The following is a 21,967-nucleotide window of genomic DNA, read 5'->3' as shown; positions in this document are numbered from 1 at the left end:
TCCTCCCATTCCTGCGTTGGCATAACAGACACTGTAAACTGGTCGTAAAGCAAGGTCCTTGTGACAGTACTCATGCAATGCATTTGAAAAGACGCATGGTATTGTATGGTAACCGTAATCCCACTGACAAAGCAGCCTATTGTTGGACTGTCAATTTTCTCCTGGAGGAAAATACAAGCCCTAGTGGTCTTGCTGGGAAATGTGGTAGAGTCCCACAGCCGGGCTTGAGGGGAAGGACTCAACAGACCTTCCCTGGTGGTCTAGTGGTTAGGATTCGGCGCTCTCACCGCCGCGGCCCGGGTTCGATTCCCGGTCAGGGAATGAGCTTTTGCCCTCCAGCGGCGGTCGTGATTGCAAAATGGCGGACAACGAAATCAAGTGCTGATGGCCTCGTCGAGAAGCACTGCCAAAGAAATGTTTGCGCGTGAAAATGAACTCCTTCGAGCCTGAGTCGAACCAGTGACCTAAGGATTGCCAACTTGCCTCCTATCGAAGGCACTCTGGTCAGGGACAGAACCTCAACCTATCAGGTTGCTGAAGCTCCGCCGCTGGCTAAAAGTGCTACTAGCACAGACAGACGTGCTGGCTGTTTCGATAAGTGAAGCAAAGGCAACCCCAGCTTCCCATACCGGAAGTCAAACCCGGGCCGCCGCTAGACCATATGGGATCGTCCTCCCGCCTGGAGCAGGCCTTTTGGCTTTTAGTGTGTGACCGCCCCCTTTAAGAACATGGGAATGATCCGTAGGGATTGTTTACTGAATTCAATTTCATCAGGCTCACCGGAGGGAGCTCTCATTTGCCTTGCCCAGGGGGTTCAGTTTCCTCCCATTCCTGCGTTGGCATAACAGACACTGTAAACTGGTCGTAAAGCAAGGTCCTTGTGACAGTACTCATGCAATGCATTTGAAAAGACGCATGGTATTGTATGGTAACCGTAATCCCACTGACAAAGCAGCCTATTGTTGGACTGTCAATTTTTAATATTAATCAACCAATCCAATAATAATAATAACAAAAACTACGGGCTAATAAAACGGAATAATAAAATGGCTATGGGCTGACAGCGAAGCAAAAGAGGCAGAGCGAGCCAGCCAGGAGTCGAACCTAGAATCTTCTGATCCGTAGTCAGACGCGTTATCCATTGCGCCACTGGCCCACCGATCAGGTGTCCTTGAGCTTACACGGGACCTGTTGGTGTTCGACTGGGCAGAGGCCTGTCATGACATCTACTCTTTCTCATGCCATTAACAGGCCTCGAGCCAACGTCAGGAAGGGGTCCGATGAGGGGCCTGCTATAAAAACCTTTCGAGATGGAGGCTTCACATATTGGGGATCTCGGTTGCTTTGTTTTCATGGCAAGTTGTGGTGTTGTTAGGATATTCCTACAGAGCCTGTGACAGTTTCTCAGCGGAAGAACTGGGATCCAGGGTCAGAGACGTCTCCTCTCCTGGAGGAAAATACAAGCCATAGTGGTCTTGCTGGGAAATGTGATAGAGTCCCACAGCTGGGCTTGAGGGGAAGGGCTCAACAGACCTTCCCTGGTTGTCTAGTTGTTAGGATTTGGCGCTCTCACCGCCGCGGCCCAGGTTCGGTTCCCGGTCAGGGAACGAGCTTTTGCCCTCCAGCGGCGGACGTGATTGCAAAATGGCGGACTACGAAAACAAATGCTGATTTCCTCGCCGAGAAGCACGGCCAAATAAATGTTTGCATGTGAAAAAGAACTCCTTCGAGCCGGAGTCGAACCAGCGACCTAAGGATTGCCAATTTGCCTCCTACAGTCCTCCGCTCTACCAGCTGAGCTATCGAAGGCACGCTGGTTGGGGACAGAACCTCAACCTATCAGGTTGCTGAAGCTCCGCCGCTGGCTAAAAGTGCTACTAGCACAGACAGACGTGCTGGCTGTTTCGATAAGTGAAGTAAAGGCAAACCCAGCTTCCCATACCGGGAGCCGAATCCGGGCCGCCTGGGTGAAAACTAGGAATCCTGACTGCTAGACCATATGGGATCTTCCTCCCGCCCTGAGCAGGCCTTTTGGCTTTTAGTGTGTGACCGCCCCCTTTAAGAACATGGGAATGATCCGAAGGGATTGTTTACTGAATTCAATTTCATCAGGCTCACCGGAGGGAGCTCTCATTTGCCTTGCCCAGGGGGTTCAGTTTCCTCCCATTCTTGCGTTGGCATAACAGACACTGTAAACTGGTCGTAAAGCAAGGTCCTTGTGACAGTACTCATGCAATGCATTTGAAAAGACGCATGGTATTGTATGGTAACCGTAATCCCACTGACAAAGCAGCCTATTGTTGGACTGTCAATTTTCTCCTGGAGGAAAATACAAGCCCTAGTGGTCTTGCTGGGAAATGTGGTAGAGTCCCACAGCCGGGCTTGAGGGGAAGGACTCAACAGACCTTCCCTGGTGGTCTAGTGGTTAGGATTCGGCGCTCTCACCGCCGCGGCCCGGGTTCGATTCCCGGTCAGGGAATGAGCTTTTGCCCTCCAGCGGCGGTCGTGATTGCAAAATGGCGGACAACGAAATCAAGTGCTGATGGCCTCGTCGAGAAGCACTGCCAAAGAAATGTTTGCGCGTGAAAATGAACTCCTTCGAGCCTGAGTCGAACCAGTGACCTAAGGATTGCCAACTTGCCTCCTATCGAAGGCACTCTGGTCAGGGACAGAACCTCAACCTATCAGGTTGCTGAAGCTCCGCCGCTGGCTAAAAGTGCTACTAGCACAGACAGACGTGCTGGCTGTTTTGATAAGTGAAGCAAAGGCAACCCCAGCTTCCCATACCGGAAGTCAAACCCGGGCCGCCGCTAGACCATATGGGATCGTCCTCCCGCCTGGAGCAGGCCTTTTGGCTTTTAGTGTGTGACCTCCCCCTTTAAGAACATGGGAATGATCCGTAGGGATTGTTTACTGAATTCAATTTCATCAGGCTCACCGGAGGGAGCTCTCATTTGCCTTGCCCAGGGGGTTCAGTTCCCTCCCATTCCTGCGTTGGCATAACAGACACTGTAAACTGGTCGTAAAGCAAGGTCCTTGTGACAGTACTCATGCAATGCATTTGAAAAGACGCATGGTATTGTATGGTAACCGTAATCCCACTGACAAAGCAGCCTATTGTTGGACTGTCAATTTTTAATATTAATCAACCAATCCAATAATAATAATAACAAAAACTACGGGCTAATAAAACGGAATAATAAAATGGCTATGGGCTGACAGCGAAGCAAAAGGCCTGTCATGACATCTACTCTTTCTCATGCCATTAACAGGCCTCGAGCCAACGTCAGGAAGGGGTCCGATGAGGGGCCTGCTATAAAAACCTTCGAGATGAAGGCTTCACATATTGGGGATCTCGGTTGCTTTGTTTTCATGGCAAGTTGTGGTGTTGTTAGGATATTCCTACAGAGCCTGTGACAGTTTCTCAGCGGAAGAACTGGGATCCAGGGTCAGAGACGTCTCCTCTCCTGGAGGAAAATACAAGCCATAGTGGTCTTGCTGGGAAATGTGATAGAGTCCCACAGCTGGGCTTGAGGGGAAGGGCTCAACAGACCTTCCCTGGTTGTCTAGTTGTTAGGATTTGGCGCTCTCACCGCCGCGGCCCAGGTTCGGTTCCCGGTCAGGGAACGAGCTTTTGCCCTCCAGCGGCGGACGTGATTGCAAAATGGCGGACTACGAAAACAAATGCTGATTTCCTCGCCGAGAAGCACGGCCAAATAAATGTTTGCATGTGAAAAAGAACTCCTTCGAGCCGGAGTCGAACCAGCGACCTAAGGATTGCCAATTTGCCTCCTACAGTCCTCCGCTCTACCAGCTGAGCTATCGAAGGCACGCTGGTTGGGGACAGAACCTCAACCTATCAGGTTGCTGAAGCTCCGCCGCTGGCTAAAAGTGCTACTAGCACAGACAGACGTGCTGGCTGTTTCGATAAGTGAAGCAAAGGCAACCCCAGCTTCCCATACCGGAAGTCAAACCCGGGCCGCCGCTAGACCATATGGGATCGTCCTCCCGCCTGGAGCAGGCCTTTTGGCTTTTAGTGTGTGACCGCCCCCTTTAAGAACATGGGAATGATCCGTAGGGATTGTTTACTGAATTCAATTTCATCAGGCTCACCGGAGGGAGCTCTCATTTGCCTTGCCCAGGGGGTTCAGTTTCCTCCCATTCCTGCGTTGGCATAACAGACACTGTAAACTGGTCGTAAAGCAAGGTCCTTGTGACAGTACTCATGCAATGCATTTGAAAAGACGCATGGTATTGTATGGTAACCGTAATCCCACTGACAAAGCAGCCTATTGTTGGACTGTCAATTTTTAATATTAATCAACCAATCCAATAATAATAATAACAAAAACTACGGGCTAATAAAACGGAATAATAAAATGGCTATGGGCTGACAGCGAAGCAAAAGAGGCAGAGCGAGCCAGCCAGGAGTCGAACCTAGAATCTTCTGATCCGTAGTCAGACGCTTTACGGATTAGTTTTGTTTTGGTTTTTTTCTGTTTGTTTTTTCTCTCTTTTGATAGGTTGTCAGATAAGGATCCACACCTGTCTTGAGTTTGTGGATGGATATAAGATGTCTGCCCTCTGTCTACCGGGAGGCCTGCAGTTGTGCTGAGGAGCTGGACCTTCATATTGTTTTTCTCTTAAGTGTTTGTTTATTTACTGTTGAACAACTATTTTCTTTATTACTTACCCCTAGATTTAAATAAATATATTGTTAAATATATTTTTGGACTCTGAACCCTTTCTTTTGTTACTTCCTTGAGCCGGAACGTAACAATTGGGGGCTCGTCCTCAAAGTTTTTTTTTGGTTAGAATTCGGAAGGTCCAGCTTCTATTGAAAAAAAGGTATTGTTTGTAAATTTTTCGCTAGCGCCTGTGTATGTGTAGGCGGAGCGTATTTGACTAGGCTACTATTCGATTCACCTGCGTGTGGCTTGGCGTTCTGGCGCTAGCAAACAGTGGGTGTTTGTTGGGAAATGTGCGCGAGAGTTTTCGGTGTCTTTAAATCGGTGGATTTTCTTCATCATAGGGTTCAATTGAAGAGAAAGTAAGTGGAACCCGAAATAGACCATTAGATATGGTAAGTGTATTGATTTCTCTTAATATTTCCCATTGTAAAAACGTTTGTTTCTTTTGATAGGCTAGCTTTGGCAGGATTTTGATGGGTATGTTTACTCTGGTACTCTGCTCGGTTAGCTAGGATTGCTGAAAGAAAGGTAATTTGTCAGCGAACTCTGTATTTTGTTGCACAAATATTGTATGTCTCACTGGTTTGTCCGTGAGTTTATACATCTGACGGTATTTGAGTGCTTAAAGATACTCGACTCTTGGTGGAGGCATGAAGACTAGGGTTGAGTTATTTTAGGGGAGAGGAGAGAGAGAGTAGGGGGAATAGTCACTTTTTGGTGCTTGTAAGTCAGAGTGAACGACTACGAGTTCTGCTGAATAGAATAGAGAATGGCTACTGAGTTAGACTTATTTTTTGAATCTCCTAGTGAGGAATTCTTTGACCAATTAACGAAAGAACAGTTGTTGGAGGTGGCCGCTAAGTATGATATCTGCTTAACCACCAAAGAAAAAAAGTTAAAAGAGTCTGTTGCACTAATTGTTAAAGCCACTCTAGTTAAGTTAGAGGTTTTTGATCCTGATAAGCCTGTTGGTTCTGATGAAGATGATGATAGCACTGCACAAACTTCAGTTATTGCTTCCAAGTTCTCTTTTGAGCAACAAAAAGAACTAATGCTTTTAGAGTTAGAAAAGGCGAAAATGAATCGTGAAATTGAAATTCGTAAATTGGAGGTTGAGGCTTTGCGGTTTCAGTTAATTGAGGAGGGTAAACTGGGGGACAGTGCAAGTGCTCTAACCAGATCTGTCAGAAAAGGGTTGGATGTAGCCAATAATATTAAGCTGATACCCAAATTTAGTGAAACTGATGTAGACACATTCTTTAGTTTGTTTGAGCGCTTGGCAGATGTTATGAAATGGCCAGATTCTGAACAGACTTTGATGTTACAGTGTGTGTTAACCGGTAAGGCACAAAAAGCTTACTCCTCTTTGAGTGTTCGTGATAGTCAGAATTATCATAAGGTTAAGGAGGCTGTTCTGAAGGCTTATGAGCTGGTGCCAGAAGCCTATCGGCAGAAATTTAGAAACATGCGAAAACCTGCAGAACAGACGTATTGTGAGTTTGTGAGAGACTTAAAGATCCAGTTAGATCGCTGGTGTGCTGCTTCAGGAGTAACTAGTCGGGAAAATCTTCACGAGTTGTTCCTGTTAGAACAGTTTAAAAGCACTTTGTCTGAGCATGTTTCCATCTTTCTGACTGATCGTAATGTTACATCTACGGAGGAGGCTGCCATTCTTACTGATGAGTATGTACTCACTCATAAATGTGAAGTAAAGAAAAGTAGGTTCAAGTTCAGTGAAAGTCCAACAGAGAATGTAACTGTCCGTCATGCCTGGGCTGATAATAATAAGAGTGAGAGGAATTTTAAAAGTTACGCTGATAAAAATGACCGGTGTGCTTATTGTCATTTAAAGGGACACTGGAAAAAGGATTGTTTAGCACTTAAAGGGAAACTGATGCGTGTTAAATCTGAACCCAAGCCTGCTCTTGCTGTTTCGTCTGTTCAGACAGATAATAATTCTGACTGCTGTCTTGATATTTTGCAGAATCTGGAGAAACCAGCGGTACGTTACAATGTTGGAGATGTTGGATATTCTCCCTTTATTACAGAAGGCTATGTGTCACTGCTTGAAAGTACTGAGAAGGTTCCTATTAAGGTTCTCCGAGACACGGGAGCATCAGAATCATTCATTTTGCAATCTGTTCTTCCTTTTACTCAGGAGTCCAATACAGGGAACAGTGTGCTGATTCGCGGTATTGGGTTGCAAACATTGTCTGTACCCCTGCATAACATGTTTCTCCAATCTGATTTAGTAAATGGAGCAGTTGTGATGGGAGTCCGTCCTTCACTACCAATGGAAGGAGTTTCAGTGATCTTGGGGAATAATCTGGCGGGTGACCGTGTGTGGCGTGATGTTCCACCTCCACCTGTGGTTGCTACTTGTCCTGCCCCATTGGGTGACAATGATATATCCCAGCAGTATCCAGAGGTATTTGTGTCTTGTGCACTCACGCGTGCAATGCGTAAACAGTCAGCCGATGCAAAACTAAGGGATGTGAAGGATTTGTTAACGTCTAAGAGAGTGGTGCCAGGTCTCCTTGCTTTGCCTTCTATTCCCCATCAGGTTTGGGTGTCTGCTCAGAAAGAGGATTCATCTCTGAACTCGCTGTTTGATGCTGCTTTGTCTCCTGATGTAGCAGAGAGTTCCGTTAATGGGTACTTCATTGAAAATGGGACACTATTGCGGAAGTGGACTTCTAACACAGAGGGAGGTTTGACGGAACCAATTATACAGGTAGTAGTGCCTGTTTCTTTGCGAAATTCTGTATTGGATTCTGCTCATGGCGGGGTGTCTGGACATTTGGGCGTAAATAAAACCTACCAACATTTGCTGCAGTACTTTTACTGGCCTCGTATTAAGAGTGACGTAAGGCAGTATATTAAGACTTGTTCGATCTGTCAGCTGACTGGAAAACCAAATCAAACCATAAAACCTGTGCCTTTGTATCCCATACCTGTTATGGAACAGCCTTTTCAGCATCTTCTAGTGGATTGTGTTGGGCCTTTACCACCTTCAAAGTCTGGTAGCGTTTACTTATTGACCGTGATGTGTCAGAGCACTCGGTATCCTGCGGCTTTTCCTTTGCGTTCAATCACCACACGATCAGTTGTAAAAGCCTTGTCCCAGTTCATTTCTATTTTTGGAATTCCAAAAGTTGTTCAGAGTGATCAGGGGACAAACTTTACATCTAATATGTTTCAAGAAGTTCTGCGGCAGCTTGGCATTAGGCATAACAAGTCCAGTGCATACCATGCGGAAAGTCAGGGTGCCCTAGAGCGTTTCCATCAGACGTTAAAATCTTTGTTGAGGGCATATTGCACTGAGTTAAAAGGTGATTGGGAAGAAGGGTTGCCTTGGTTGTTATTGGCCACACGTGAGGTTATCCAGGAGAGTTTGGGATTTAGTCCCAATCAGCTAGTCTTTGGACATTGTGTACGAGGACCCATGGCAGTACTGAGTAAAGCTGCGCTACCGGAGGAGCCACCACAGAGTCTGATTCAGTATATACAGGGTTTTCGTCGACGTCTAGTCCTGGCTGGGGAATTGGCAAGAGAAAAGTTGGAAAAAACTCAGGGAAAGATGAAATGCTGGTTTGATCGTAAGTCCGAGGTTCGCATGTTTAGTCCAGGAGATCAGGTGTTAGCCTTATTTTCTTTACCAGATTCTCCTTTCTGTGCAAGGTTTTTAGGACCTTACACTGTGCTTAAAAAAATGTCTGATCAAAATTATATTCTTTCTACCCCTGAGCGCAGGAAACCTACCCAGTTGTGCCATGTGAATTTATTAAAACCCTTTTACTCTCGTAATGTTGCTCCTGAAGTCGTTCCTTCCTCAGTTGCGCTAGCTAGTTTAAGTCAAAAAGGTGACGTACAACAGGATGTGAAATCACCTGATGATGTCATCTTACAACCTCGTCTAAAAAACTCTGAGACTTTGGCTAACCTAGAAGAATGGGTAAAACATTTATCTTGCAAACAACGTTTCGAGTTAAAATCTATGCTGACTGAGTTTTCTGTTCTCTTTTCAGATACTCCTTCTCGTACCCACTTGATTGAACACGATATAGATGTTGGTGATGTTAAACCTGTCCGGCAACGATTTTATCGTGTATCGTTTGACAAACGTCAGAAATTGGAGGCTGAAGTCAGTTACATGCTTGAAAACAACATAGCAAAGCCTTCCTTTTCAGATTGGGCTTCGCCTTGTTTGTTAGTGGGAAAGCCAGACGGCACTCAGCGTTTTTGCACTGACTATAGACGAGTAAATATTCTAACTAGACCTGACTCATACCCGTTGCCTAGGATGGAAGATTGTGTTGACCAAGTTGGATCAGCTACTTTTGTCAGTAAATTTGATTTGCTCAAAGGGTACTGGCAGGTGCCTTTGACCACCCGAGCACAGGATATTTCCTCTTTCATTACTCCGTTTGGACTATATTCTTACACCGTAATGAGTTTTGGTCTTAGAAATGCTCCAGCTACATTTCAGCGGCTAATGAACAGAGTGACCGCTGGTTTAGAGGGCTGTGCCGTGTACCTAGATGACATTGTTATTTATAGTGACACATGGGATCAACACCTTATCCGAATTCGTGCACTGTTTGAACGATTGTCAGATGCCAAACTAACAGTTAACCTGGCAAAGTGTGAGTTTGCCAGGGCTACTGTGACTTACCTGGGCAAGGTTGTTGGAATGGGCAAAGTGCGACCTGTACGTGCTAAAGTCATAGCGATTGACCAATTTCCTAGCCCTCAGACTAAACGTGAATTGATGAGATTTTTAGGAATGGCTGGGTATTACAGGAGTTTTTGTCCCAACTTTTCTTCTGTTGTTGCCCCGCTCACGGATTTGTTACAAGCAAAGGCTAAATTTGTGTGGACTCCAAAATGTGAAAGTGCCTTTGAGAATGTTAAACGCTTGCTCACGTCATCTCCTGTTCTGACAGCTCCTCGACTTGATAAACCATTCAAACTTCAGGTGGATGCTAGTCAGGTTGGAGCGGGAGCTGTTCTGCTGCAGGTTGATGAGAATGGTATCGATCGCCCTGTCAGCTATTTTTCACGGAAATTCAATTCATATCAGACCAACTATTCGACTATCGAGAAAGAGGCGTTAGCGTTGATCTGGTCCCTGCAGCATTTTGAGGTTTATGTGTCTTGTGGGACTATGCCCACTGTGGTGTACACCGACCATAACCCTCTTACATTTCTTCACTCTCTGCAGAATCCAAATCAGCGTCTTATTAGGTGGTCTCTTTTCTTACAGCCTTATGCTTTGGAGATTCGTCATGTGAAAGGCGTAGATAATGTCTTAGCTGACGCCTTGTCCCGTGCCCCATGTGGTGGAGAATAAGTCTTTTGACAATCATTTTCCTCTTCTCTTTTCTTTCTTTGGTTTTCAATTCCTTAATTTTGCTTTCTCCAGGCGCCGGGAGATTGCTGGTTTCGAAACCAAGAGATGCGGGGAGTTGGGAAAGTTGTAATGGTTAATGACTTGGTGTTAACTCCGGTAGGGTTGTTTTTGTTCCTCATAAACTTATGTATGCTTTGGGGTTGGAAATTGTATAAGGTAGAGTTTCTAACGAGAATCTCTCCCTTTTTAAGGGGGGAGGTGTTACGGATTAGTTTTGTTTTGGGTTTTTTCTGTTTGTTTTTTCTCTCTTTTGATAGGTTGTCAGATAAGGATCCACACCTGTCTTGAGTTTGTGGATGGATATAAGATGTCTGCCCTCTGTCTACCGGGAGGCCTGCAGTTGTGCTGAGGAGCTGGACCTTCATATTGTTTTTCTCTTAAGTGTTTGTTTATTTACTGTTGAACAACTATTTTCTTTATTACTTACCCCTAGATTTAAATAAATATATTGTTAAATATATTTTTGGACTCTGAACCCTTTCTTTTGTTACTTCCTTGAGCCGGAACGTAACAATGAGCTTACACGGGACCTGTTGGTGTTCGACTGGGCAGAGGCCTGTCATGACATCTACTCTTTCTCATGCCATTAACAGGCCTCGAGCCAACGTCAGGAAGGGGTCCGATGAGGGGCCTGCTATAAAAACCTTCGAGATGGAGGCTTCACATATTGGGGATCTCGGTTGCTTTGTTTTCATGGCAAGTTGTGGTGTTGTTAGGATATTCCTACAGAGCCTGTGACAGTTTCTCAGCGGAAGAACTGGGATCCAGGGTCAGAGACGTCTCCTCTCCTGGAGGAAAATACAAGCCATAGTGGTCTTGCTGGGAAATGTGATAGAGTCCCACAGCTGGGCTTGAGGGGAAGGGCTCAACAGACCTTCCCTGGTTGTCTAGTTGTTAGGATTTGGCGCTCTCACCGCCGCGGCCCAGGTTCGGTTCCCGGTCAGGGAACGAGCTTTTGCCCTCCAGCGGCGGACGTGATTGCAAAATGGCGGACTACGAAAACAAATGCTGATTTCCTCACCGAGAAGCACGGCCAAATAAATGTTTGCATGTGAAAAAGAACTCCTTCGAGCCGGAGTCGAACCAGCGACCTAAGGATTGCCAATTTGCCTCCTACAGTCCTCCGCTCTACCAGCTGAGCTATCGAAGGCACGCTGGTTGGGGACAGAACCTCAACCTATCAGGTTGCTGAAGCTCCGCCGCTGGCTAAAAGTGCTACTAGCACAGACAGACGTGCTGGCTGTTTCGATAAGTGAAGTAAAGGCAAACCCAGCTTCCCATACCGGGAGCCGAATCCGGGCCGCCTGGGTGAAAACTAGGAATCCTGACTGCTAGACCATATGGGATCTTCCTCCCGCCCTGAGCTGGCCTTTTGACTTTTAGTGTGTGACCGCCCCCTTTAAGAACATGGGAATGATCCGAAGGGATTGTTTACTGAATTCAATTTCATCAGGCTCACCGGAGGGAGCTCTCATTTGCCTTGCCCAGGGGGTTCAGTTTCCTCCCATTCCTGCGTTGGCATAACAGACACTGTAAACTGGTCGTAAAGCAAGGTCCTTGTGACAGTACTCATGCAATGCATTTGAAAAGACGCATGGTATTGTATGGTAACCGTAATCCCACTGACAAAGCAGCCTATTGTTGGACTGTCAATTTTCTCCTGGAGGAAAATACAAGCCCTAGTGGTCTTGCTGGGAAATGTGGTAGAGTCCCACAGCCGGGCTTGAGGGGAAGGACTCAACAGACCTTCCCTGGTGGTCTAGTGGTTAGGATTCGGCGCTCTCACCGCCGCGGCCCGGGTTCGATTCCCGGTCAGGGAATGAGCTTTTGCCCTCCAGCGGCGGTCGTGATTGCAAAATGGCGGACAACGAAATCAAGTGCTGATGGCCTCGTCGAGAAGCACTGCCAAAGAAATGTTTGCGCGTGAAAATGAACTCCTTCGAGCCTGAGTCGAAACAGTGACCTAAGGATTGCCAACTTGCCTCCTATCGAAGGCACTCTGGTCAGGGACAGAACCTCAACCTATCAGGTTGCTGAAGCTCCGCCGCTGGCTAAAAGTGCTACTAGCACAGACAGACGTGCTGGCTGTTTCGATAAGTGAAGCAAAGGCAACCCCAGCTTCCCATTCCGGAAGTCAAACCCGGGCCGCCGCTAGACCATATGGGATCGTCCTCCCGCCTGGAGCAGGCCTTTTGGCTTTTAGTGTGTGACCGCCCCCTTTAAGAACATGGGAATGATCCGCAGGGATTGTTTACTGAATTCAATTTCATCAGGCTCACCGGAGGGAGCTCTCATTTGCCTTGCCCAGGGGGTTCAGTTTCCTCCCATTCCTGCGTTGGCATAACAGACACTGTAAACTGGTCGTAAAGCAAGGTCCTTGTGACAGTACTCATGCAATGCATTTGAAAAGACGCATGGTATTGTATGGTAACCGTAATCCCACTGACAAAGCAGCCTATTGTTGGACTGTCAATTTTTAATATTAATCAACCAATCCAATAATAATAATAACAAAAACTACGGGCTAATAAAACGGAATAATAAAATGGCTATGGGCTGACAGCGAAGCAAAAGAGGCAGAGCGAGCCAGCCAGGAGTCGAACCTAGAATCTTCTGATCCGTAGTCAGACGCTTTACGGATTAGTTTTGTTTTGGTTTTTTTCTGTTTGTTTTTTCTCTCTTTTGATAGGTTGTCAGATAAGGATCCACACCTGTCTTGAGTTTGTGGATGGATATAAGATGTCTGCCCTCTGTCTACCGGGAGGCCTGCAGTTGTGCTGAGGAGCTGGACCTTCATATTGTTTTTCTCTTAAGTGTTTGTTTATTTACTGTTGAACAACTATTTTCTTTATTACTTACCCCTAGATTTAAATAAATATATTGTTAAATATATTTTTGGACTCTGAACCCTTTCTTTTGTTACTTCCTTGAGCCGGAACGTAACAATTGGGGGCTCGTCCTCAAAGTTTTTTTTTGGTTAGAATTCGGAAGGTCCAGCTTCTATTGAAAAAAAGGTATTGTTTGTAAATTTTTCGCTAGCGCCTGTGTATGTGTAGGCGGAGCGTATTTGACTAGGCTACTATTCGATTCACCTGCGTGTGGCTTGGCGTTCTGGCGCTAGCAAACAGTGGGTGTTTGTTGGGAAATGTGCGCGAGAGTTTTCGGTGTCTTTAAATCGGTGGATTTTCTTCATCATAGGGTTCAATTGAAGAGAAAGTAAGTGGAACCCGAAATAGACCATTAGATATGGTAAGTGTATTGATTTCTCTTAATATTTCCCATTGTAAAAACGTTTGTTTCTTTTGATAGGCTAGCTTTGGCAGGATTTTGATGGGTATGTTTACTCTGGTACTCTGCTCGGTTAGCTAGGATTGCTGAAAGAAAGGTAATTTGTCAGCGAACTCTGTATTTTGTTGCACAAATATTGTATGTCTCACTGGTTTGTCCGTGAGTTTATACATCTGACGGTATTTGAGTGCTTAAAGATACTCGACTCTTGGTGGAGGCATGAAGACTAGGGTTGAGTTATTTTAGGGGAGAGGAGAGAGAGAGTAGGGGGAATAGTCACTTTTTGGTGCTTGTAAGTCAGAGTGAACGACTACGAGTTCTGCTGAATAGAATAGAGAATGGCTACTGAGTTAGACTTATTTTTTGAATCTCCTAGTGAGGAATTCTTTGACCAATTAACGAAAGAACAGTTGTTGGAGGTGGCCGCTAAGTATGATATCTGCTTAACCACCAAAGAAAAAAAGTTAAAAGAGTCTGTTGCACTAATTGTTAAAGCCACTCTAGTTAAGTTAGAGGTTTTTGATCCTGATAAGCCTGTTGGTTCTGATGAAGATGATGATAGCACTGCACAAACTTCAGTTATTGCTTCCAAGTTCTCTTTTGAGCAACAAAAAGAACTAATGCTTTTAGAGTTAGAAAAGGCGAAAATGAATCGTGAAATTGAAATTCGTAAATTGGAGGTTGAGGCTTTGCGGTTTCAGTTAATTGAGGAGGGTAAACTGGGGGACAGTGCAAGTGCTCTAACCAGATCTGTCAGAAAAGGGTTGGATGTAGCCAATAATATTAAGCTGATACCCAAATTTAGTGAAACTGATGTAGACACATTCTTTAGTTTGTTTGAGCGCTTGGCAGATGTTATGAAATGGCCAGATTCTGAACAGACTTTGATGTTACAGTGTGTGTTAACCGGTAAGGCACAAAAAGCTTACTCCTCTTTGAGTGTTCGTGATAGTCAGAATTATCATAAGGTTAAGGAGGCTGTTCTGAAGGCTTATGAGCTGGTGCCAGAAGCCTATCGGCAGAAATTTAGAAACATGCGAAAACCTGCAGAACAGACGTATTGTGAGTTTGTGAGAGACTTAAAGATCCAGTTAGATCGCTGGTGTGCTGCTTCAGGAGTAACTAGTCGGGAAAATCTTCACGAGTTGTTCCTGTTAGAACAGTTTAAAAGCACTTTGTCTGAGCATGTTTCCATCTTTCTGACTGATCGTAATGTTACATCTACGGAGGAGGCTGCCATTCTTACTGATGAGTATGTACTCACTCATAAATGTGAAGTAAAGAAAAGTAGGTTCAAGTTCAGTGAAAGTCCAACAGAGAATGTAACTGTCCGTCATGCCTGGGCTGATAATAATAAGAGTGAGAGGAATTTTAAAAGTTACGCTGATAAAAATGACCGGTGTGCTTATTGTCATTTAAAGGGACACTGGAAAAAGGATTGTTTAGCACTTAAAGGGAAACTGATGCGTGTTAAATCTGAACCCAAGCCTGCTCTTGCTGTTTCGTCTGTTCAGACAGATAATAATTCTGACTGCTGTCTTGATATTTTGCAGAATCTGGAGAAACCAGCGGTACGTTACAATGTTGGAGATGTTGGATATTCTCCCTTTATTACAGAAGGCTATGTGTCACTGCTTGAAAGTACTGAGAAGGTTCCTATTAAGGTTCTCCGAGACACGGGAGCATCAGAATCATTCATTTTGCAATCTGTTCTTCCTTTTACTCAGGAGTCCAATACAGGGAACAGTGTGCTGATTCGCGGTATTGGGTTGCAAACATTGTCTGTACCCCTGCATAACATGTTTCTCCAATCTGATTTAGTAAATGGAGCAGTTGTGATGGGAGTCCGTCCTTCACTACCAATGGAAGGAGTTTCAGTGATCTTGGGGAATAATCTGGCGGGTGACCGTGTGTGGCGTGATGTTCCACCTCCACCTGTGGTTGCTACTTGTCCTGCCCCATTGGGTGACAATGATATATCCCAGCAGTATCCAGAGGTATTTGTGTCTTGTGCACTCACGCGTGCAATGCGTAAACAGTCAGCCGATGCAAAACTAAGGGATGTGAAGGATTTGTTAACGTCTAAGAGAGTGGTGCCAGGTCTCCTTGCTTTGCCTTCTATTCCCCATCAGGTTTGGGTGTCTGCTCAGAAAGAGGATTCATCTCTGAACTCGCTGTTTGATGCTGCTTTGTCTCCTGATGTAGCAGAGAGTTCCGTTAATGGGTACTTCATTGAAAATGGGACACTATTGCGGAAGTGGACTTCTAACACAGAGGGAGGTTTGACGGAACCAATTATACAGGTAGTAGTGCCTGTTTCTTTGCGAAATTCTGTATTGGATTCTGCTCATGGCGGGGTGTCTGGACATTTGGGCGTAAATAAAACCTACCAACATTTGCTGCAGTACTTTTACTGGCCTCGTATTAAGAGTGACGTAAGGCAGTATATTAAGACTTGTTCGATCTGTCAGCTGACTGGAAAACCAAATCAAACCATAAAACCTGTGCCTTTGTATCCCATACCTGTTATGGAACAGCCTTTTCAGCATCTTCTAGTGGATTGTGTTGGGCCTTTACCACCTTCAAAGTCTGGTAGCGTTTACTTATTGACCGTGATGTGTCAGAGCACTCGGTATCCTGCGGCTTTTCCTTTGCGTTCAATCACCACACGATCAGTTGTAAAAGCCTTGTCCCAGTTCATTTCTATTTTTGGAATTCCAAAAGTTGTTCAGAGTGATCAGGGGACAAACTTTACATCTAATATGTTTCAAGAAGTTCTGCGGCAGCTTGGCATTAGGCATAACAAGTCCAGTGCATACCATGCGGAAAGTCAGGGTGCCCTAGAGCGTTTCCATCAGACGTTAAAATCTTTGTTGAGGGCATATTGCACTGAGTTAAAAGGTGATTGGGAAGAAGGGTTGCCTTGGTTGTTATTGGCCACACGTGAGGTTATCCAGGAGAGTTTGGGATTTAGTCCCAATCAGCTAGTCTTTGGACATTGTGTACGAGGACCCATGGCAGTACTGAGTAAAGCTGCGCTACCGGAGGAGCCACCACAGAGTCTGATTCAGTATATACAGGGTTTTCGTCGACGTCTAGTCCTGGCTGGGGAATTGGCAAGAGAAAAGTTGGAAAAAACTCAGGGAAAGATGAAATGCTGGTTTGATCGTAAGTCCGAGGTTCGCATGTTTAGTCCAGGAGATCAGGTGTTAGCCTTATTTTCTTTACCAGATTCTCCTTTCTGTGCAAGGTTTTTAGGACCTTACACTGTGCTTAAAAAAATGTCTGATCAAAATTATATTCTTTCTACCCCTGAGCGCAGGAAACCTACCCAGTTGTGCCATGTGAATTTATTAAAACCCTTTTACTCTCGTAATGTTGCTCCTGAAGTCGTTCCTTCCTCAGTTGCGCTAGCTAGTTTAAGTCAAAAAGGTGACGTACAACAGGATGTGAAATCACCTGATGATGTCATCTTACAACCTCGTCTAAAAAACTCTGAGACTTTGGCTAACCTAGAAGAATGGGTAAAACATTTATCTTGCAAACAACGTTTCGAGTTAAAATCTATGCTGACTGAGTTTTCTGTTCTCTTTTCAGATACTCCTTCTCGTACCCACTTGATTGAACACGATATAGATGTTGGTGATGTTAAACCTGTCCGGCAACGATTTTATCGTGTATCGTTTGACAAACGTCAGAAATTGGAGGCTGAAGTCAGTTACATGCTTGAAAACAACATAGCAAAGCCTTCCTTTTCAGATTGGGCTTCGCCTTGTTTGTTAGTGGGAAAGCCAGACGGCACTCAGCGTTTTTGCACTGACTATAGACGAGTAAATATTCTAACTAGACCTGACTCATACCCGTTGCCTAGGATGGAAGATTGTGTTGACCAAGTTGGATCAGCTACTTTTGTCAGTAAATTTGATTTGCTCAAAGGGTACTGGCAGGTGCCTTTGACCACCCGAGCACAGGATATTTCCTCTTTCATTACTCCGTTTGGACTATATTCTTACACCGTAATGAGTTTTGGTCTTAGAAATGCTCCAGCTACATTTCAGCGGCTAATGAACAGAGTGACCGCTGGTTTAGAGGGCTGTGCCGTGTACCTAGATGACATTGTTATTTATAGTGACACATGGGATCAACACCTTATCCGAATTCGTGCACTGTTTGAACGATTGTCAGATGCCAAACTAACAGTTAACCTGGCAAAGTGTGAGTTTGCCAGGGCTACTGTGACTTACCTGGGCAAGGTTGTTGGAATGGGCAAAGTGCGACCTGTACGTGCTAAAGTCATAGCGATTGACCAATTTCCTAGCCCTCAGACTAAACGTGAATTGATGAGATTTTTAGGAATGGCTGGGTATTACAGGAGTTTTTGTCCCAACTTTTCTTCTGTTGTTGCCCCGCTCACGGATTTGTTACAAGCAAAGGCTAAATTTGTGTGGACTCCAAAATGTGAAAGTGCCTTTGAGAATGTTAAACGCTTGCTCACGTCATCTCCTGTTCTGACAGCTCCTCGACTTGATAAACCATTCAAACTTCAGGTGGATGCTAGTCAGGTTGGAGCGGGAGCTGTTCTGCTGCAGGTTGATGAGAATGGTATCGATCGCCCTGTCAGCTATTTTTCACGGAAATTCAATTCATATCAGACCAACTATTCGACTATCGAGAAAGAGGCGTTAGCGTTGATCTGGTCCCTGCAGCATTTTGAGGTTTATGTGTCTTGTGGGACTATGCCCACTGTGGTGTACACCGACCATAACCCTCTTACATTTCTTCACTCTCTGCAGAATCCAAATCAGCGTCTTATTAGGTGGTCTCTTTTCTTACAGCCTTATGCTTTGGAGATTCGTCATGTGAAAGGCGTAGATAATGTCTTAGCTGACGCCTTGTCCCGTGCCCCATGTGGTGGAGAATAAGTCTTTTGACAATCATTTTCCTCTTCTCTTTTCTTTCTTTGGTTTTCAATTCCTTAATTTTGCTTTCTCCAGGCGCCGGGAGATTGCTGGTTTCGAAACCAAGAGATGCGGGGAGTTGGGAAAGTTGTAATGGTTAATGACTTGGTGTTAACTCCGGTAGGGTTGTTTTTGTTCCTCATAAACTTATGTATGCTTTGGGGTTGGAAATTGTATAAGGTAGAGTTTCTAACGAGAATCTCTCCCTTTTTAAGGGGGGAGGTGTTACGGATTAGTTTTGTTTTGGGTTTTTTCTGTTTGTTTTTTCTCTCTTTTGATAGGTTGTCAGATAAGGATCCACACCTGTCTTGAGTTTGTGGATGGATATAAGATGTCTGCCCTCTGTCTACCGGGAGGCCTGCAGTTGTGCTGAGGAGCTGGACCTTCATATTGTTTTTCTCTTAAGTGTTTGTTTATTTACTGTTGAACAACTATTTTCTTTATTACTTACCCCTAGATTTAAATAAATATATTGTTAAATATATTTTTGGACTCTGAACCCTTTCTTTTGTTACTTCCTTGAGCCGGAACGTAACAATGAGCTTACACGGGACCTGTTGGTGTTCGACTGGGCAGAGGCCTGTCATGACATCTACTCTTTCTCATGCCATTAACAGGCCTCGAGCCAACGTCAGGAAGGGGTCCGATGAGGGGCCTGCTATAAAAACCTTCGAGATGGAGGCTTCACATATTGGGGATCTCGGTTGCTTTGTTTTCATGGCAAGTTGTGGTGTTGTTAGGATATTCCTACAGAGCCTGTGACAGTTTCTCAGCGGAAGAACTGGGATCCAGGGTCAGAGACGTCTCCTCTCCTGGAGGAAAATACAAGCCATAGTGGTCTTGCTGGGAAATGTGATAGAGTCCCACAGCTGGGCTTGAGGGGAAGGGCTCAACAGACCTTCCCTGGTTGTCTAGTTGTTAGGATTTGGCGCTCTCACCGCCGCGGCCCAGGTTCGGTTCCCGGTCAGGGAACGAGCTTTTGCCCTCCAGCGGCGGACGTGATTGCAAAATGGCGGACTACGAAAACAAATGCTGATTTCCTCACCGAGAAGCACGGCCAAATAAATGTTTGCATGTGAAAAAGAACTCCTTCGAGCCGGAGTCGAACCAGCGACCTAAGGATTGCCAATTTGCCTCCTACAGTCCTCCGCTCTACCAGCTGAGCTATCGAAGGCACGCTGGTTGGGGACAGAACCTCAACCTATCAGGTTGCTGAAGCTCCGCCGCTGGCTAAAAGTGCTACTAGCACAGACAGACGTGCTGGCTGTTTCGATAAGTGAAGTAAAGGCAAACCCAGCTTCCCATACCGGGAGCCGAATCCGGGCCGCCTGGGTGAAAACTAGGAATCCTGACTGCTAGACCATATGGGATCTTCCTCCCGCCCTGAGCTGGCCTTTTGACTTTTAGTGTGTGACCGCCCCCTTTAAGAACATGGGAATGATCCGAAGGGATTGTTTACTGAATTCAATTTCATCAGGCTCACCGGAGGGAGCTCTCATTTGCCTTGCCCAGGGGGTTCAGTTTCCTCCCATTCCTGCGTTGGCATAACAGACACTGTAAACTGGTCGTAAAGCAAGGTCCTTGTGACAGTACTCATGCAATGCATTTGAAAAGACGCATGGTATTGTATGGTAACCGTAATCCCACTGACAAAGCAGCCTATTGTTGGACTGTCAATTTTCTCCTGGAGGAAAATACAAGCCCTAGTGGTCTTGCTGGGAAATGTGGTAGAGTCCCACAGCCGGGCTTGAGGGGAAGGACTCAACAGACCTTCCCTGGTGGTCTAGTGGTTAGGATTCGGCGCTCTCACCGCCGCGGCCCGGGTTCGATTCCCGGTCAGGGAATGAGCTTTTGCCCTCCAGCGGCGGTCGTGATTGCAAAATGGCGGACAACGAAATCAAGTGCTGATGGCCTCGTCGAGAAGCACTGCCAAAGAAATGTTTGCGCGTGAAAATGAACTCCTTCGAGCCTGAGTCGAAACAGTGACCTAAGGATTGCCAACTTGCCTCCTATCGAAGGCACTCTGGTCAGGGACAGAACCTCAACCTATCAGGTTGCTGAAGCTCCGCCGCTGGCTAAAAGTGCTACTAGCACAGACAGACGTGCTGGCTGTTTCGATAAGTGAAGCAAAGGCAACCCCAGCTTCCCATTCCGGAAGTCAAACCCGGGCCGCCGCTAGACCATATGGGATCGTCCTCCCGCCTGGAGCAGGCCTTTTGGCTTTTAGTGTGTGACCGCCCCCTTTAAGAACATGGGAATGATCCGCAGGGATTGTTTACTGAATTCAATTTCATCAGGCTCACCGGAGGGAGCTCTCATTTGCCTTGCCCAGGGGGTTCAGTTTCCTCCCATTCCTGCGTTGGCATAACAGACACTGTAAACTGGTCGTAAAGCAAGGTCCTTGTGACAGTACTCATGCAATGCATTTGAAAAGACGCATGGTATTGTATGGTAACCGTAATCCCACTGACAAAGCAGCCTATTGTTGGACTGTCAATTTTTAATATTAATCAACCAATCCAATAATAATAATAACAAAAACTACGGGCTAATAAAACGGAATAATAAAATGGCTATGGGCTGACAGCGAAGCAAAAGAGGCAGAGCGAGCCAGCCAGGAGTCGAACCTAGAATCTTCTGATCCGTAGTCAGACGCTTTACGGATTAGTTTTGTTTTGGTTTTTTTCTGTTTGTTTTTTCTCTCTTTTGATAGGTTGTCAGATAAGGATCCACACCTGTCTTGAGTTTGTGGATGGATATAAGATGTCTGCCCTCTGTCTACCGGGAGGCCTGCAGTTGTGCTGAGGAGCTGGACCTTCATATTGTTTTTCTCTTAAGTGTTTGTTTATTTACTGTTGAACAACTATTTTCTTTATTACTTACCCCTAGATTTAAATAAATATATTGTTAAATATATTTTTGGACTCTGAACCCTTTCTTTTGTTACTTCCTTGAGCCGGAACGTAACAATTGGGGGCTCGTCCTCAAAGTTTTTTTTTGGTTAGAATTCGGAAGGTCCAGCTTCTATTGAAAAAAAGGTATTGTTTGTAAATTTTTCGCTAGCGCCTGTGTATGTGTAGGCGGAGCGTATTTGACTAGGCTACTATTCGATTCACCTGCGTGTGGCTTGGCGTTCTGGCGCTAGCAAACAGTGGGTGTTTGTTGGGAAATGTGCGCGAGAGTTTTCGGTGTCTTTAAATCGGTGGATTTTCTTCATCATAGGGTTCAATTGAAGAGAAAGTAAGTGGAACCCGAAATAGACCATTAGATATGGTAAGTGTATTGATTTCTCTTAATATTTCCCATTGTAAAAACGTTTGTTTCTTTTGATAGGCTAGCTTTGGCAGGATTTTGATGGGTATGTTTACTCTGGTACTCTGCTCGGTTAGCTAGGATTGCTGAAAGAAAGGTAATTTGTCAGCGAACTCTGTATTTTGTTGCACAAATATTGTATGTCTCACTGGTTTGTCCGTGAGTTTATACATCTGACGGTATTTGAGTGCTTAAAGATACTCGACTCTTGGTGGAGGCATGAAGACTAGGGTTGAGTTATTTTAGGGGAGAGGAGAGAGAGAGTAGGGGGAATAGTCACTTTTTGGTGCTTGTAAGTCAGAGTG

The 21,967-nt window shown here is 45.3% G+C and overlaps 9 non-coding genes across 9 annotated transcripts; 4 read left to right on the top strand and 5 right to left on the bottom strand.

Annotated features, from left to right (window-relative positions):
* Positions 1–249: 249 nt before the first annotated feature.
* On the top strand, positions 250–321 carry trnae-cuc (transfer RNA glutamic acid (anticodon CUC)). Its single transcript has one exon. It is a non-coding gene; the product is annotated as a tRNA-Glu (tRNA).
* Positions 322–1,083: 762 nt separating this feature from the next.
* Positions 1,084–1,156, bottom strand: trnar-acg (transfer RNA arginine (anticodon ACG)). The gene has a single exon. It is a non-coding gene; the product is annotated as a tRNA-Arg (tRNA).
* A 566-nt stretch (positions 1,157–1,722) lies between these two features.
* Positions 1,723–1,809, bottom strand: trnay-gua (transfer RNA tyrosine (anticodon GUA)). Its single transcript is given in 2 exon segments — positions 1,723–1,758; positions 1,773–1,809. It is a non-coding gene; the product is annotated as a tRNA-Tyr (tRNA).
* A 598-nt stretch (positions 1,810–2,407) lies between these two features.
* trnae-cuc (transfer RNA glutamic acid (anticodon CUC)) lies at positions 2,408–2,479 on the top strand. The gene has a single exon. It is a non-coding gene; the product is annotated as a tRNA-Glu (tRNA).
* A 1,263-nt stretch (positions 2,480–3,742) lies between these two features.
* Positions 3,743–3,829, bottom strand: trnay-gua (transfer RNA tyrosine (anticodon GUA)). The gene is given in 2 exon segments: positions 3,743–3,778; positions 3,793–3,829. It is a non-coding gene; the product is annotated as a tRNA-Tyr (tRNA).
* Positions 3,830–11,167: 7,338 nt separating this feature from the next.
* On the bottom strand, positions 11,168–11,254 carry trnay-gua (transfer RNA tyrosine (anticodon GUA)). The gene is given in 2 exon segments: positions 11,168–11,203; positions 11,218–11,254. It is a non-coding gene; the product is annotated as a tRNA-Tyr (tRNA).
* A 598-nt stretch (positions 11,255–11,852) lies between these two features.
* On the top strand, positions 11,853–11,924 carry trnae-cuc (transfer RNA glutamic acid (anticodon CUC)). Its single transcript has one exon. It is a non-coding gene; the product is annotated as a tRNA-Glu (tRNA).
* A 7,513-nt stretch (positions 11,925–19,437) lies between these two features.
* Positions 19,438–19,524, bottom strand: trnay-gua (transfer RNA tyrosine (anticodon GUA)). Its single transcript is given in 2 exon segments — positions 19,438–19,473; positions 19,488–19,524. It is a non-coding gene; the product is annotated as a tRNA-Tyr (tRNA).
* A 598-nt stretch (positions 19,525–20,122) lies between these two features.
* trnae-cuc (transfer RNA glutamic acid (anticodon CUC)) lies at positions 20,123–20,194 on the top strand. The gene has a single exon. It is a non-coding gene; the product is annotated as a tRNA-Glu (tRNA).
* The last annotated feature ends 1,773 nt before the right edge of the window (positions 20,195–21,967 follow it).

This window comes from Rhinichthys klamathensis, unplaced genomic scaffold (assembly GCF_029890125.1).
Source record: "Rhinichthys klamathensis goyatoka isolate OS25496 unplaced genomic scaffold, OSU_Roscu_1.1 h1tg000562l_1, whole genome shotgun sequence".
NCBI lineage: Eukaryota > Metazoa > Chordata > Actinopteri > Cypriniformes > Leuciscidae > Rhinichthys > Rhinichthys klamathensis.
The sequence above is the reverse complement of the archived record's forward strand: the minus strand, read 5'-3'. Positions and strand labels throughout refer to the sequence as shown.